Source organism: Oncorhynchus masou, chromosome 1 (genome assembly GCF_036934945.1).
Source record: "Oncorhynchus masou masou isolate Uvic2021 chromosome 1, UVic_Omas_1.1, whole genome shotgun sequence".
Classification (NCBI taxonomy): domain Eukaryota; kingdom Metazoa; phylum Chordata; class Actinopteri; order Salmoniformes; family Salmonidae; genus Oncorhynchus; species Oncorhynchus masou.
In genome coordinates, this window is record NC_088212.1 from 47,956,531 (window position 1) to 47,971,373 (window position 14,843).

The 14,843-nt window shown below is 42.6% G+C and overlaps 1 protein-coding gene across 1 annotated transcript in view; it reads right to left on the reverse strand.

Annotated features, from left to right (window-relative positions):
* LOC135545656 (amyloid-beta A4 precursor protein-binding family A member 1-like) overlaps positions 1–14,843 on the reverse strand; it is a 109,865-nt gene that overhangs the window by 38,557 nt on the left and 56,465 nt on the right.

Consider the following 14,843-nt stretch of genomic DNA (forward strand, 5'->3'; position numbering starts at 1 on the left):
CACACACACACACACACACACACACACACACACACACACACACACACACGCACACACACACACACACACACACACACACACACACAGTCTCAGAGGAAAACTGACATAGTAGAAATCAAAGTGTAACAGGCAATGATTCTGAGGAGAAATATCAACTCCAAACGATGTATGACTACCACCACTAACATCACACATTCAGTAAAACATTGAAAGGAATGTAGGGCCTCTGTTTTAATCATATCATTACCCAGATTGGTCAAAGCTTTCTTTAATGTAAGCTTTTAAATCAGACATCATCACTGGACTGCATTCAATAGAATGATCATAGCCCTATGTTTTCATTCCACAAACACTTTCCAACTCTTTACTATAGTCAATCAATCAAAAAGGAATATTCATTTAATAACTGCCAACAATTAGTATTTGGTTGCAGAAGACCACCAGAGAATGAGAATAGAGGCTCTGTTGAATCATAATGAGTAGATGAGAAGGATTTTCTCTCATTCACAATGAAGCATGGGAATCAGTCAGTCTAGGGCTAACACCCCATCTCATTAGCAAAGAAAGGATCTAAAACTACACACGCACACAGCCAGAGCGCACATCTGTGGTAACCATGGTGATAGTCTCCCTTGACAACAACTAGGTGAGGTGTTCAGACTGCAGCAACAAGGAAACTACATTTCCTCTCCTCTCTGTTCCTGCTTAGCAACCACCTCACATTTGCACACACACAAGTGTGGCGGGCACACACACAAGTGTTGCGGGCACACACACAAGGCATACAAGCACAGGCATGCAGGCTGACATTCACACGTACACAGACACACACACACAAGTGTATGCATGCACGCACGCATGTTCAAACACACGCACATAGACATACAAACACAGACACACCCTCTCCCTCGGGACCTGGCAGTCCTTACCCACAACAGCAAGAGGGAGGAAAAAATATAGATAGAGGCAGTCCACAAAAAAAAGAGAGAAACATAACAGCTGTATATCCAAATGAAGGTAGCTACATCAGGAGAGGCTGCGGTGGAATGAAACCACAACACTGTGACAGTCCAGAGGGCGAGGGAGGGATAAAGAGAGAGGGAGAGTGAGAGAGAAAGAGAGAGAGAGAAACTGCTGAAGTAGTAAGACTTACTGCTATCAATTGACTTACTACAGAATGTTAAAGATCTTCTGTAAATCTAGGAGGTTGCTTTTAGATGAATACACACACAGGGAGGCACATGCACACATATAGTTGTTGTGATTGATTGAACACACATCAGTCCCTGATGCAGACTTGTATCCATATACAGTGTGAACAACTAGCAAAGGAGCACCTACAGATAGCTGTCAAAATAAAGAAAACACCAACATCAAGTGTCTTAATGTGGCGTTGGGCCACCACAAGCCAGAAAAGCTTTAATGCACCTAGGCATAGATTATACAAGTGTCTGGAACCCTATTAGAGGGATGCGACACCATACTTCCACAGGTAATTTGGTGTTTTGTTGATGGCTATGGTGGAAAGCCCTGTCTCAGGCGTCGCTCCAGAATCTCCCATAAGTGTTCGATTGGGTTGAGATCAGGTGAATGAGACGGCCATGGCAAATGGTTTACATCGTTTTCATGCTCATCCAACCATTCAGTGACCACTAGTGCCCTATGGATGGGGGTATTGTCATTATATGGGGGCAGAACCATGGTCGCCAAAATAATGGCCAAAATAATGTCCTGCCCAGCATTTTCATACATCACCCTAAGCATGATGGGATGTTAATTACTTAAATAACTCAGGAACTACACCTGTGTGGAAGCACCTGCTTTCAATATACCTTATATCCCTCATTTACTTAAGTGTTTCCTTTATTTTGGCAGTTACCTGTATGTAACCGCCGTTACTCGAGCGAAGATAGATTAATCCATGTACTGTGCCTACACTCGTGCCCTCTGATGTCAAATATAAATGCCAGAAGCAAAGGCAGGGCAACACAGCAGGACTCTGGTATGCTAGAGGGCTCTGGTATACTGCTGTGAAGGAGGATGCTGATCATACTGCATGAATGTTTCATGATCATCACTGGGTCTGAAGTATCTCTATACTGTACTATAATGGAAACCCTTCAGTTCTCATCACCCCTTTCTTCTCTATACTGTTCTTCCTATACTGTACTGTATGGAACCCATCCTCCTCACCCCCTCATCCCTTCTTCTCTCCTCACCCCCTCTTCTCACAACTCTCCTCTCTCACCACCTTCCTCACCCACTTTCACCTCACTCCTCCCCTCTCTCCTCACACCCTCCAAAAAAGTGTCAGAACATCAATTTACAGATCTTATCAGAACATACAGTAGTGAAATATGACAGTTAAAATGCCTGAAAATGCTACATTATGAACCTTGACCCCTCTCTCTTCTCCTGCCTTTGATCGTGATGTGGTTGGACAGTTCGGAAGTGAGGTGTGACCCAGCTGGAATGACAGGGAGTGGTGATCTGTGGCTAGGATTCCCACTGTCACTGTGACCTCCAGCCTGTCTGTCTGTCTACACATCTCTCACTCTCTGCGGGAGAATCACTGGAAACTGGTCTCTGTCAAGGACATACACACCAACACACACAACCACCCTTGTCATGAACAGAAACACACACACACACCAACGCTTACCGTGAACCAAAACACTTGCTCACACGCACACATTCCTGCCGCCAAGTGCTGAAATCCCCTGCAGCTCTGGACTGAGGCAGTGTGGAGATAGTGGTCATGGAAAGATCACACCACACTACAGTACCTCTTCTCTCTCACACCATTTTTTGCTATGCTTCTCTTTCTGTTTCTCTGTGTCTGTCTCTCTCTCCTTCCTTCTCTCTCTCTCATATTGCAGGAGAAAAACACACTATTCAGCTCTAGTCTCTACAATGTATTGCTAAGGGTGGGGCTGAACAGCTTCAATACATTGGAATTGCTATATTGGAAAGTCTGATTCTAAAGTTTGAACAGTATTACATGGTTTTAGAGTTAGCTATTAAAAGGTCCAAACAGCCATTTTTATCACAATATTCAATTATTTCTGGGAAACAATGAATTACCTTACTGTGATGGTTTTCAATTAAAATGGTCAAAAATCAAGTAAAATACCTTCTTAGCGAAGAGTAATTTCTCAAGCAATAATTTTTGCTAGGACTGTCTGAAGTGGTCTGAGTGAGGGCCCTAATTGGATGAGCCTAATGGGAGGGATATGTAACCTGAAAACTAGCAGGTATTGGTCTATTTACTTACATCACCGGGCAGGCCAAAACTCCATCCAACCAAAACAGGCTCAAATTTCAGGCAGTATTAACAGTATTATTCAAACCTCATAGTGTGGAAATATATATAAAACACAGGAAAATCACGTTTTGAATGCACTGGGCTGTAAATACCTGTATGTACAAAAGGCACTGTAATGATACTGCAATTAATCCAATAATCCAAACGAGGCAGTTGAAAATACTCAATTACACAGTATTTACACAAGTACTAAAATGCACAAGTACAGCCACATTTAGAGTTATCACACATATTTTAAACAGGCGTCATTGAATAAATCATTGGTTACATGGAACACTTGAAATTACTCCATTTCATCTCTGAACGCAACAAAGCCTCAATATTGTCATGACGGTTTACAGTCGCAGTCTTAAAAGCTCAGACAAGTTCTCCTCCTCTCTCCTGATCATTCCTCCTCTCTTTTCTCATTCTCATTAAGGTTTTATCTATCAGCCAATCAATTACCCCTCATCCTAACGACTTGTCTAACTAATTGTGGGATAAATTCATGTTGACAGCGTTCCGTCAACAAAGATTTACCCATAATTCCAGTTGAGTCACGCAGCATTAATTCCTGTGATAAAAGAGCCATTTGGAGTTAATCACTGACACACGTAGGGAAGTACTGAACACACACACATACACACAAACACATGCGCCAGACCTGGGTTCAAATACTATTTAGGGTATTTAAATTACTTTCAAAGTCATTTGAAAGTAAGTATTTGAATATGTTTTATTTGAAAACAAGTAGTTGAATATTGGAATATATTTGGAAATACAGTCGTGGCCAAAAGCTTTGAGAATGACACAAATATTAAGTTTCACAAAGTCTGCTGCCTCACTCCAGAATGTTATGAAGAGTGATCAGATGAATTGCAATTAATTGCAAAGTCCCTCTTTGCCATGCAAATGAACTGAATCCCCCACAAAACATTTCCACTGTATTTCAGACCTGCCACAAATGGACCAGCTGACATCATGTCAGTGATTCTCTCGTTAACTTTTTTGGGGTACCCCCCCCCCTTCTTCTCAATTTCCGCCTAAAAACATACCCTAATCTAACTGCCTGTAGCTCAGGCCCAGAAGCAAGGATATGCATTTTCTTGGTATCATTTGAAAGGAAACACTCTGCAATTTGTTTTGTGGAAGTGTGGATTGAATGTAGGAGAATATAACACAATAGATCTGGTAGAAGAAAATACAAGGAAATAAACATAAGTTTTCTGTTTTTTATTGTTGCTGCATCATCTTTCAAATGACCAAGAACAGCCAAACATACAGATAGGATGCTGGGAATGAAGAACATAAGATGTCAACAATAGCTGAGCAAAGTTTTAGACAGATAACTTCATAAATGAGCGAGCTACATGACATTGAGCATGAAGTCACCCAGGTGTCCCACACAATTGTACCCAAATGTACCCAAGTGGCCGAATTGGTACAGTGATACATTTTGAAGGAAAGAACTATATACAAAATACATAAATGCTATTCTAACACCCCCCCCCCAAAAAAATTAAAAAATATAAAAAATATTTAAAAATAAATAAATAATAATAATTAAACATAAACAAATAACAAGGATAACTATTTACACATTTTCTATTTACAATATTGCGAAGACCCTCAGTCCTCTACACAATATTGTGCTACTGGTGCTATGGCCCATAGCAGTCTCTTTCTGCTGTGAAACAGAGGCTTACTGAACAGGTGGTGCAGGTGATGGGGCATTTCCTGTGACAAAGGGCACAACAATGTCTCCCTACTGTGCCATTTTCCCTGAGGCACATTCATGCCTGCAGAGATGAATCTCGGCAGGTGAACACCACTGGTTGGAGCAGAAGGGACAGAGATAGAGGGGTCAGAAGTTGCTGAAGCAACTCGATCTCGTTTTCTCTATCAATTTCCTATATAATTTGGGTTAAATCTATATACCTAGACTTTGTTTTAGCTTTTCCTGATTTATTTGCCATAATTTAAATATATAAACTTGCTGAAAATGCTATTGACTATGTACTGCTATGCGTAACACTCGTGGCTCCGTCAAGTAGGATTTGCAATGGCGAATGGCGAACCATGTCTGGATAAACGTTTGTTTAGTGTGTGTAATTACCACGAACGCTTCGTCCAAAGTTGAATGAGACGGAAATCATGAAGCAAGCGGTTTACAAATGTTTCATGTTAGGCTTTAAAAATGAATGTTATCAAACAAAACAAACATTCACTGTGTAGTTAAGATCTTCAAAGGTAAGCCATTTATTTTATTGTTATTTCTGACTTTCGTGACGCTAATGCTTGGTTGGAAAACACTAGAAATACTTGTGTGTGCGGGGAGTTGTCCTCAGAAAATCACATGGTTTGCTTTTGCAGTAAAAGCCTTTTTGAAATCTGACACAGTGGCTGGATTAATAAGACGTTCATCTTTTAAAGGATGTAAGATACATGTATTTACAAGAATGTTTACTATAACAAATGGTGTATTTAGAATGTTAGCGCTCTGCAGATTCACCGGATGTTGGCCTGGTGGGACCTACCCTAGAGAGGTTAACACAGGTGTGAGTGTTGACGAGGACAAGGCTGGAGATCACTCTGTCATGCTGATTGAGTTTGAATAACAGACTGGAAGCTTCAAAAGGAGGGTGATGCTTAGAATCATTGTTCTTCTTCTGTCAACCATGGTTACCTGCAAGGAAACACGTGTCATCATCATTGCTTTGCACTAAAAGGGCTTCACAGGCAAGGATGTTGCTGCCAGTAAGATTGCACCTAAATCAACCATTTATCGGATCATCAAGAACTTCAAGGAGAGAGGTTCAATTGTTGTGAAGGCGGCTTCAGGGCGCCCAAGAAAGTCCAGCAAGTGCCAGGACCGTCTCCTAAAGCTGATTCAGCTGCGGGATCGGGACACCACCAGTACAGAGCTTGCTCAGGAATGGCAGCAGGCAGGTTTGAGTGCATCTGCACGCACAGTGAGGTGAAGACTTTTGGAGGATGGCCTAGTGTCAAGAAGGACAGCAGGGACAGACTGATATTCTGCAAAAGGTACAGGGATTGGAATGCTGGGGACTGGGGTAAAGTCATTTTCTCTGATGAATCCCCTTTCCGATTGTTTTGGGAATCCGGAAAAAACAGCTTGTCCCGAGAAGACAAGGTGAACGCTACCATCAGTCCTGTGTCATGCCAACAGTAAAGCATCCTATCCTGAGACCATTCATGTGTGGGTTTGCTTCTCAGCCAAGGGAGTGGGCTCACTCACAATTTTGCCTAAGAACAAAGCCTATGAATAAAGAATGGTGCCAACACATCCTCCGAGATCAACTTATCCCAACCATCCGGGAACAGTTAAGTGACGAACAATGCCTTTTCCAGCATGATGGAGCACCTTTCCATAACGCAAAAGTGATGGTAAATCCTCAAGAGGGGGGTGGACAAACAAAACCCCACAAATTCTGACAAACTCACATTGATTATGCAAGAATGGGCTGTCATCTGTCAGGATGTGCATCAACTTCATGTAATTGTCAATAAAAGCCTTTGACACGTATGAAATGCTTGTAATTATACTTCAGTATTCCATAGTAACATCTGTCAAAAATATCTAAAGATTCTGAAGCAGCAAACTTTGTGAAAATTAATATTTGCGGCATTATCAAAACTTTTGGCCACGGCTGTACACTTAGAAAGTACTGGCATAAAAAAAATACTTGAATACAGGAATTGGCATCTATTTGAATATACTCAAATACACAGTATTTACACAAATATTTAAATACTGCCATGCATTTATAGGAAATTATTTTAAAATACTTTAAAATACTTCAGATAGAAGTAGCTGATCCAGGCCACATTATTTGAAAATACTAAAATACATAGAAAATAAGTATTTACTGTAAATAAAAAATACACACACTAGTTACAAGCCTTTCACCAGAGCCATGTCTCTCTCTCTTTCGTTCCCTATCTCATTCTTTCTGTCTGTTTTACTCCTTCCCTCTCAGTCTCTACCTCACACACACTGATTCATTGTCAATAATTAATCATTCAGCCTAGTAGTAGGGGTGGCCCGCAGGTCATTCTTCGTGTTACTAAAACCAAATTGAAACTGTGTAGAAATGACAATGGACCTACATTCATACAGTTTCTTGACCGTGTCCAGCTCACTAATAATCAGCTAAATAAAAGCTAGCAAGCTAGCAAGGGAGCATCGGAAATTCCAAAAACAATAGAGGACCATTTCTTTCTAATTTTGACAGCGAGGAAATATAACACATATATATGTGTTATAAAATATAACAACAAGGCCCCCCAAACCTCGTTGAAGACCGAATGCGGCCCACGGGGAAAAAGGATTCTGAAATCCTAGAGAGTCCATCTATGTCGCGGAGAGAGAGAGAGAGAATGGGAAATATGAAGTGATTGAGAAAGGGAGGGAGGGAGATGGAGAGAGATAAAGAGAGATGGGGAGAGAGATATGAGGGATAGAGTAAGACACAGAGTGAGGAAAAGAGGGAGATAGAGAAAGATAAAGTGAGAGAGAGAGAGAGAGAGAGAGAGAGAGAGAGAGAGAGAGAGAGAGAGAGAGAGAGAGAGAAAGGGAGGGGGAGGAAGGTAGAGAGAGCTTGCAGACCCTCTGATTGCTTAAAGACAATATTGAGGGATGGAGATAGAAGAGAGGAGGTTATTCAAGTAAATCATTAAAGCTAAAGCAGAACATTACTGGTAGGCTCAGTGGGCTGTAATAAGGCTGTGGAGCAGCTGAATTAGCCTTCAGAATTAGCCTTAGGCAGTTCTCATGGACACACACAGAGTCAAATGCCTAGTGTAGGTCAGGTTGCTGACGTGTGTGTGTGAGAGGGTGCTTGCTTGTATGTGTGCAGTATGTGTGTGTTGACCTTGAGTTTTGGTAGAAAACAGAAGAGAGGATAGCAGAGTCACGGTATACAACTCCTTGAAAACCATAGTAGAGTATACTGGTGGTATGTTTTCTCCTCTTTACCACGTGGATGCTTTGGTCTATCGATCACACTAATTATTTGTGTGCATGTGCCTCACTGCGTGCGTGTGTATGTGCATGCGTGAATGTGTGTGTGTAAATGTGTGTGCATGCGTGCACGTGCAGGGTGAGAGAGATAAATCATGATAACTACAGGGGGATGACAGGATGACTGCAGGACATAGAGAGGCAGGAGGACTGAGTTATAGTGCCTTCCATCCCCCCTCTCTCTCTACCAATCTACTGCTCTCTCCTTCCATCCCTCTTGTTTTCCGCCGATCTCCCTCTCTCCTCTCCCTCCCTTGGAGAGTTATATATGTGAGGTGGGAGCTGTCAGGATGAGGCAATAATACACACACACATTGGCTTTCCTCCAGTGGTCAAACTGCCCCGTAAATAAAGTCACAGAGCCAAGCTGAGCTGAGCCAGACTGAACCAGGATAACTATACAGAACTAATAAGAGTCTGTAGGAAGAGAGAGGGGGATGTAGGAAGAGAGAGAGGGATGGAGGAAGAGAGAGACGTGGGAGGAAGAGAGGGAGAGAAGGATGGATGGATGGACAGAGAGAAACAGAAGTATGATAGGAGCTAAAAAGAGAGAGTGGGGTGAGATGCCCAAACCCAAAGCAATGGCCGAATACCCATACCTGTGTACTACAAACTTAAACTGCATACTATGTACTCATTGTCGCATTCTATTTAGCACGTACAGTAGTGGCTCCTGATTGGCTGAGTAGGTTGGGGCGGGCCGAGTGCAGGTGGATTTCCAAATTCAGCAGACATGCATCGCATTAACCAGCCTGATAATAGCTCATTTCCAATTCAATTAATTTCTCGAATCTCGGAATAAAATAGGAATGGAGTTATAGGCAGAATATCACATTCAACATATAATGTAGCCCCTATAGCCCATCTATCCTATTTAAAAAAAAAGTGAAACAAAAAAAACTGTTATATTTTGTTAGTTATAAAGGGAAACCCAGATGACACGAGTCTACCAGGCGAGCTAAATGCCTTTCATGCACGCTTCGAGGCAACACTGAAGCATGCATGATAGCACCTGCTGTTCTGGACGACTGTGTGATAACGCTCTCGATAGCCGATGGGAGCAAGACCTTTAAACAGGTCAACATTCACAAAGCCAGACGGACCAACTGGTAAGTGTCTTCACTGACATTTTCAACCTCTCCCTGACCGAGTCTGTAATACCTACATGTTTCAAGCAGACCACCATAGTCCCTGTGCCCAAGAAATCGAAGGTAACCTGCCTAAATGATTACCACCCAGTAGCACTCACGTCACTAGCCATGAAGTGCTTTGAAAGGCTGGTCATGGCTCACATCAAAAGCTTCCTCTCAGATACCCTAGACTCCAATTCGCAAACCACCCCAACAGATCTACAGATGATACATTCTCAATCCTACTCCACACTGCCCTTTCCCACCTGGACAAAAAGAACACCTATGTGAGAATGCTGTACATTGACTACAGCTCAGCGTTCAACACCATAGTGCCCACGAAGCTCATCACTAAGCTAAGTACCCTGGGACTAAACACCTCCCTCTGCAACTGGATCCTGGTCTTCCTGACGGGCCACCTCCACGTCCGCCACACTGATCCTCAACACTGGGGCCCCTCAGAGATGTGTACTTAGTCCCATCCTGTACTCCAGGTTCACCCATGACTGTGTGGCCAAACATGACTTCAACACCATCATTAAGTTTTCTGACGACACAACAGTGGTAGGCCTGATCACCGACAACGATGAGACAGGCTATAGGGAGGAGGTCAGAGACCTGGCAATGTGGTGCAAGGACAACAACCTCTCCCTCAATGTGAGCAAGACAAAGGAGCTGATCGTGGACTACAGGAAAAGGCGGGTCGAACAGGCCCCCATTAACATCGACGGGGCTGTAGTGGAGCAGGTCAAGAGTTTTAAGTTCCTTAGTATCCACATCACCAACGAACTATCATGGTCCAAACACACCAAGACAGTCGTTAAGATGGCAAGACAACCCCTTTTGCCCCTCAGGAGACCGAAAAGATTTGGCTGCACCATCGAGAGCATCCTGACCGGTTGCATCTCCGCCTGTATGGCAACTGCTCGGCATCTGACCGTAAGGCGCTACAGAGAGAAGTGCGTACGGCCCAGTACATCACTGGAGCCAAGCTTCCTGCCATCCAGGACCTATATACGAGGTGTCAGAGGAAAGCCCCAAGTCACTCTTGTTTTCTCCGCTACCGCACGGCAAGCGGTACCGGAGTTTCAAGTCTAGGACCAAAATGCTCTTTAACAGCTACCCCAAGCCATAAGACTGCTGAACAATTCATCAAATGGCCACCAGACTATTTACATTGACACCCCTCCCCTCTTCAATTCGCTTTGTACAATGCTGCTACTCGCTGTTTATTACGTATGCATAATCACTTCACTCCTATCTCCATGTACAAATTACCTCGACTAACTTGTACCCTCGTACATTGACTCGGTACCAGTACCCCCTATAGCCTCGTTATTGTTATTTTATTGGGTTACTTTAATTGTTTTTTACTTTAGTTTATTTAGTAAATATTTTCTTAAGTCTTTATTGAACTGCACTGTTGGTTAAGGGCTTGTAAGTAAGCATTTCACTGTAAGGTATACACTTGTTGTATACGGCACATGTGACAAATAAAGTTTGATTTTATGTATGGCAATTTAGCTAGCTAGCTTGCTGTTGGTAGCTAATTTGTCCTGGGATATAAACATTGGGTTGTTATTTTACCTGAAATGCACAAGGTCCTCTACTCCGACAATTAATCCACAGATAAAAGGATGAATCGAGTTTGTTTCTAGTTCTCAGGCTTCTTCTTCAGAATTTATATGGTGGTTGGCAACCAACTTTAAGGTACATTACCACAACCAACTGGACTGGAGTGTGGACCTCAGTTCATCTTTCAATCACCCACGTGGGTATATGCTCCTAAAAACCAATGAGGAGATGGAAGAGGCAGGATTTGCAGTGCGACAAAGCGTCACAAACAGAACCAAGTTCTATTTTAGCGCCTGGCGAGGCAGACGCTCGTTGATGCGTACAAACAGTGTGGGTGCAATCATTGAATAACATGTATGTGTACATTTATTTTGCGAAGAGAGAGGTGTGGTCAGCATGTAAGGCTTGATCCATAAATGTAATAATTAAATAGGTAGCCTAGCCTACAAAACTAAAACATTCCATATGTTCAAATCAAAATGCCTGATTAACATGACATCAATAACGCAACCACATGTAGCCTATGATGCAATACTCATGACTATTTTAAGGAGAACAAAATCTACTTAGCCTACATTTTAACATCACTGCAGAAGCGATTCGGCACCTTCTCAATTAAGTAGCCTAGTTTTTTGTTTGGCTACTTGAATAGATCTAGGGCCTATCCCTCGCAGCCCACCTCTTCCAATGCATTGTGGAAAAGTGTGCATCAAATTCTACTAGATGAAGTTCTGAAATGAGTATTACATCCTGGCATTTAAACCATACCCTGAATATTTGCATACGAAGAATGCGTCATGCACAATTGCGTTGTTTCCAGCAATTCCTTGATTTTGCTAGAGCATCTCCATATCTGATTGATCAGCTGTTGTCAAAGCCTAAATTAGTATGACAGGGATCATCAACTAGTCAGTCATGGGTAGATTATTTTCTTGAGCGGATGGTTAGGGGGACAGAACCCAATTACAAATAATTTGTAGACTGCAAATTGACCACAAGAATCCCAAACAGATATGTTTGACTAATAATTTCAAACCTTGCTTATATTTCTATACGATAACAATTCACTGTATCACAATTCCAGTGGGTCAGAAGTTTACACACACTAAGTTGACTGTGCCTTTAAACAGCTTGGAAAATTCCAGAAAATAATGCCATGGCTTAAGAAGCTGCTGATAGGCTAATTGACATAATTTGAGTCAATTGGAGGTGTACCTGTGGATGTATTTCAAGGACTACCTTCAAACTCAGTGCCTCTTTGATTGACATCATGGGAAAATCAAAAGAAATCAGCCAAGACCTCCACAAGTCTGGTTCATCCTTGGGAGTAATTTCCAAATGCCTGAAGGTACCACGTTCATCTATACAAACAATAGTACGCAAGTATAAACACCATGGGACCACGCAGCCGTCATACCGCTCAGGAAGGAGAGGAGTTCTGTCGCCTAGAAAGGAACGTACTTTGGTGTGAAAAGTGCAAATCAATCCCAGAAGAACAGCAAAGGACCTTGTGAAGATGCTGGAGGAAACAGGCACAAAAGTATCTATATCCACAGTCCTATATCAACATAACCTGAAACACAGCTCAGCAAGGAAGAAGCCGCTGCTCCAAAACCACCATAAAAATAAGCCAGACTATGGTTTGCAACTGCACATGGGGACAAAGATTGTACTTTTTGGAAAAATGTTGTCTGGTCTGATGAAACAAAAATAGAACTGTTTGGCAATAATGACCATTGTTATGTTTGGAGGAAAAAGGGGAAGGCTTGCAAGCCGAAGAACACCATCCCAATCGTTAAGCACGGGAGTGGCAGCATCATGTTGTGGGGGTGCTTTGCTGTAGGAGGGATTGGTGCTCTTCACAAAATAGATGGCATCATGAGGAGGGATCGTTTATGTGTATATATTGAAGCAACACCTCAAAACATCAGTCAGGAAGTTAAAGCTTGGTCGCAAATGGGTCTTCCAAATGGACAATGACCCCAAGCATACTTCCAAAGTTGTGGCAAAATGGCTTAAGGACAAGAAAGTCAAGGTATTGGAGTGGCCATCACAAAGCCCTGACCTCAATCCCATAGAAATTTGTGGGTAGAACTGAAAAAGCGTGTACCAGCAAGGAGGCCTACAGACCTGACCCAGTCACACCAGCTCTGTCAGGAGGAATGGGCAAAAATTCACCCAACTTATTGTGGGAAGCTTGTGGAAGGCTACCTAAAACATTTGACCCAAGTTAAACAATTTAATGGCAATGCTACCAAATACTAATTGAGTGTATGCAAACTTCTGACCCACTGGGAATGTGATGAAAGAAATAAAAGCTGAAGTAAATCATCCTCTCTACTATTATTCTGACATTTCACATTCTTAAAATAAAGTGGTGATCCTAACTGACCCAAGACAAGGAATTTTTACTAGGATTAAATGTCAGGAATTGTGAAAAACTGAGTTTAAATGTATTATGCTAAGGTGTATGTTAACTTCCGACTTCAACAGTCCAACAGAAAGCCTGGAGCGCAAATAAAACCAATGGGCTGCCAGTTGGGGAACCCTGGAGTATGACATCCGGGCATTTAAAATAATACTTGATTTTCGAAATGTTGCATTCTATTAAACGTCATTTTTTTGCATACTCAAACGGTCTACTATTTAGTATGGGTATTTGTACAATGGCCATTGTCTCATTCGCCTATGAAGGGTATGACATCATACCATTAAGCCATACAGGATGAACTATAGGTCTGGCAAGGCCAATCAGTCAATAGACCCCATGGTTTCATTATGTGGTCTGGTCTGGTCAGTTTTCTGGCCTATAAACCAGACCTGGTCATTTATAGACACTTACTGTAGGGCTACAGACATATAGGCAGGACCAGGCATTTATGTGGTCCTAGAGGCAGACCTATATACAGTACATGTCACACACACAGCCCTAGAGGCGCTGAGCTCTGGCTATATTCAAGTCATCAGTTGGGCCTATCAGAGTTGACACATGACAGTGACACAGAACTCTGAACCGCCTGGACATGCCACAACACACACTTCCCATGAACATCAGAGACATTATCTTACAGCCTCCTGCACACACCCACACACACTTGCACTCTTGTATGCACGCACACACACACACACATATAACAAACCATCTCAGAGAAACACAGTCGCAGAGAAAGGCAAGGACACACACATAGAACAGTGTGGTTGATGAACAAGCCTCTCCTTCCTTCCGAATCTTTCAGCTCTCAGTAAACAACCTGTCCAGATGCGCCCACTTTGACAGGGCGACAACTTGATTGAATCCTTCCTCTAATCAGATAAGTGCTCAATAATTTGTGTGTGTGTGTAGAGGGTCGTGGGGAATGAGGGGAGGACAGACAGACAAAATCCCAGGGTATTATGTAAGGATAACACACACACATACATCTCACACCACCTCTCCCCCTATATCTCACTCCGTCTCTTAATGGTGGTTGTATTTGTGGTTGAGGCAATGGCTTGGATCATGGTCAACACACAGTTATGGATGGTAATTCGGCCTAATGGACAATCTTGTGTGGTTGACCTATGTGCTGTCTAATGTCCCCTGGTTCCTACCTGCCTATGCTGATGAGGCTGCATCCACCACTTATCGACCGCTCGTATGGATCTGGAACACACAGTACACACACACACAGTACACACACATGCAGCAATATCAATCACTCACACACACGCTCATTCAATCACACAACATCAATCACTCACTCACTCACACACGCACACACACACACCAAAATCAATCACTCAGCCATGA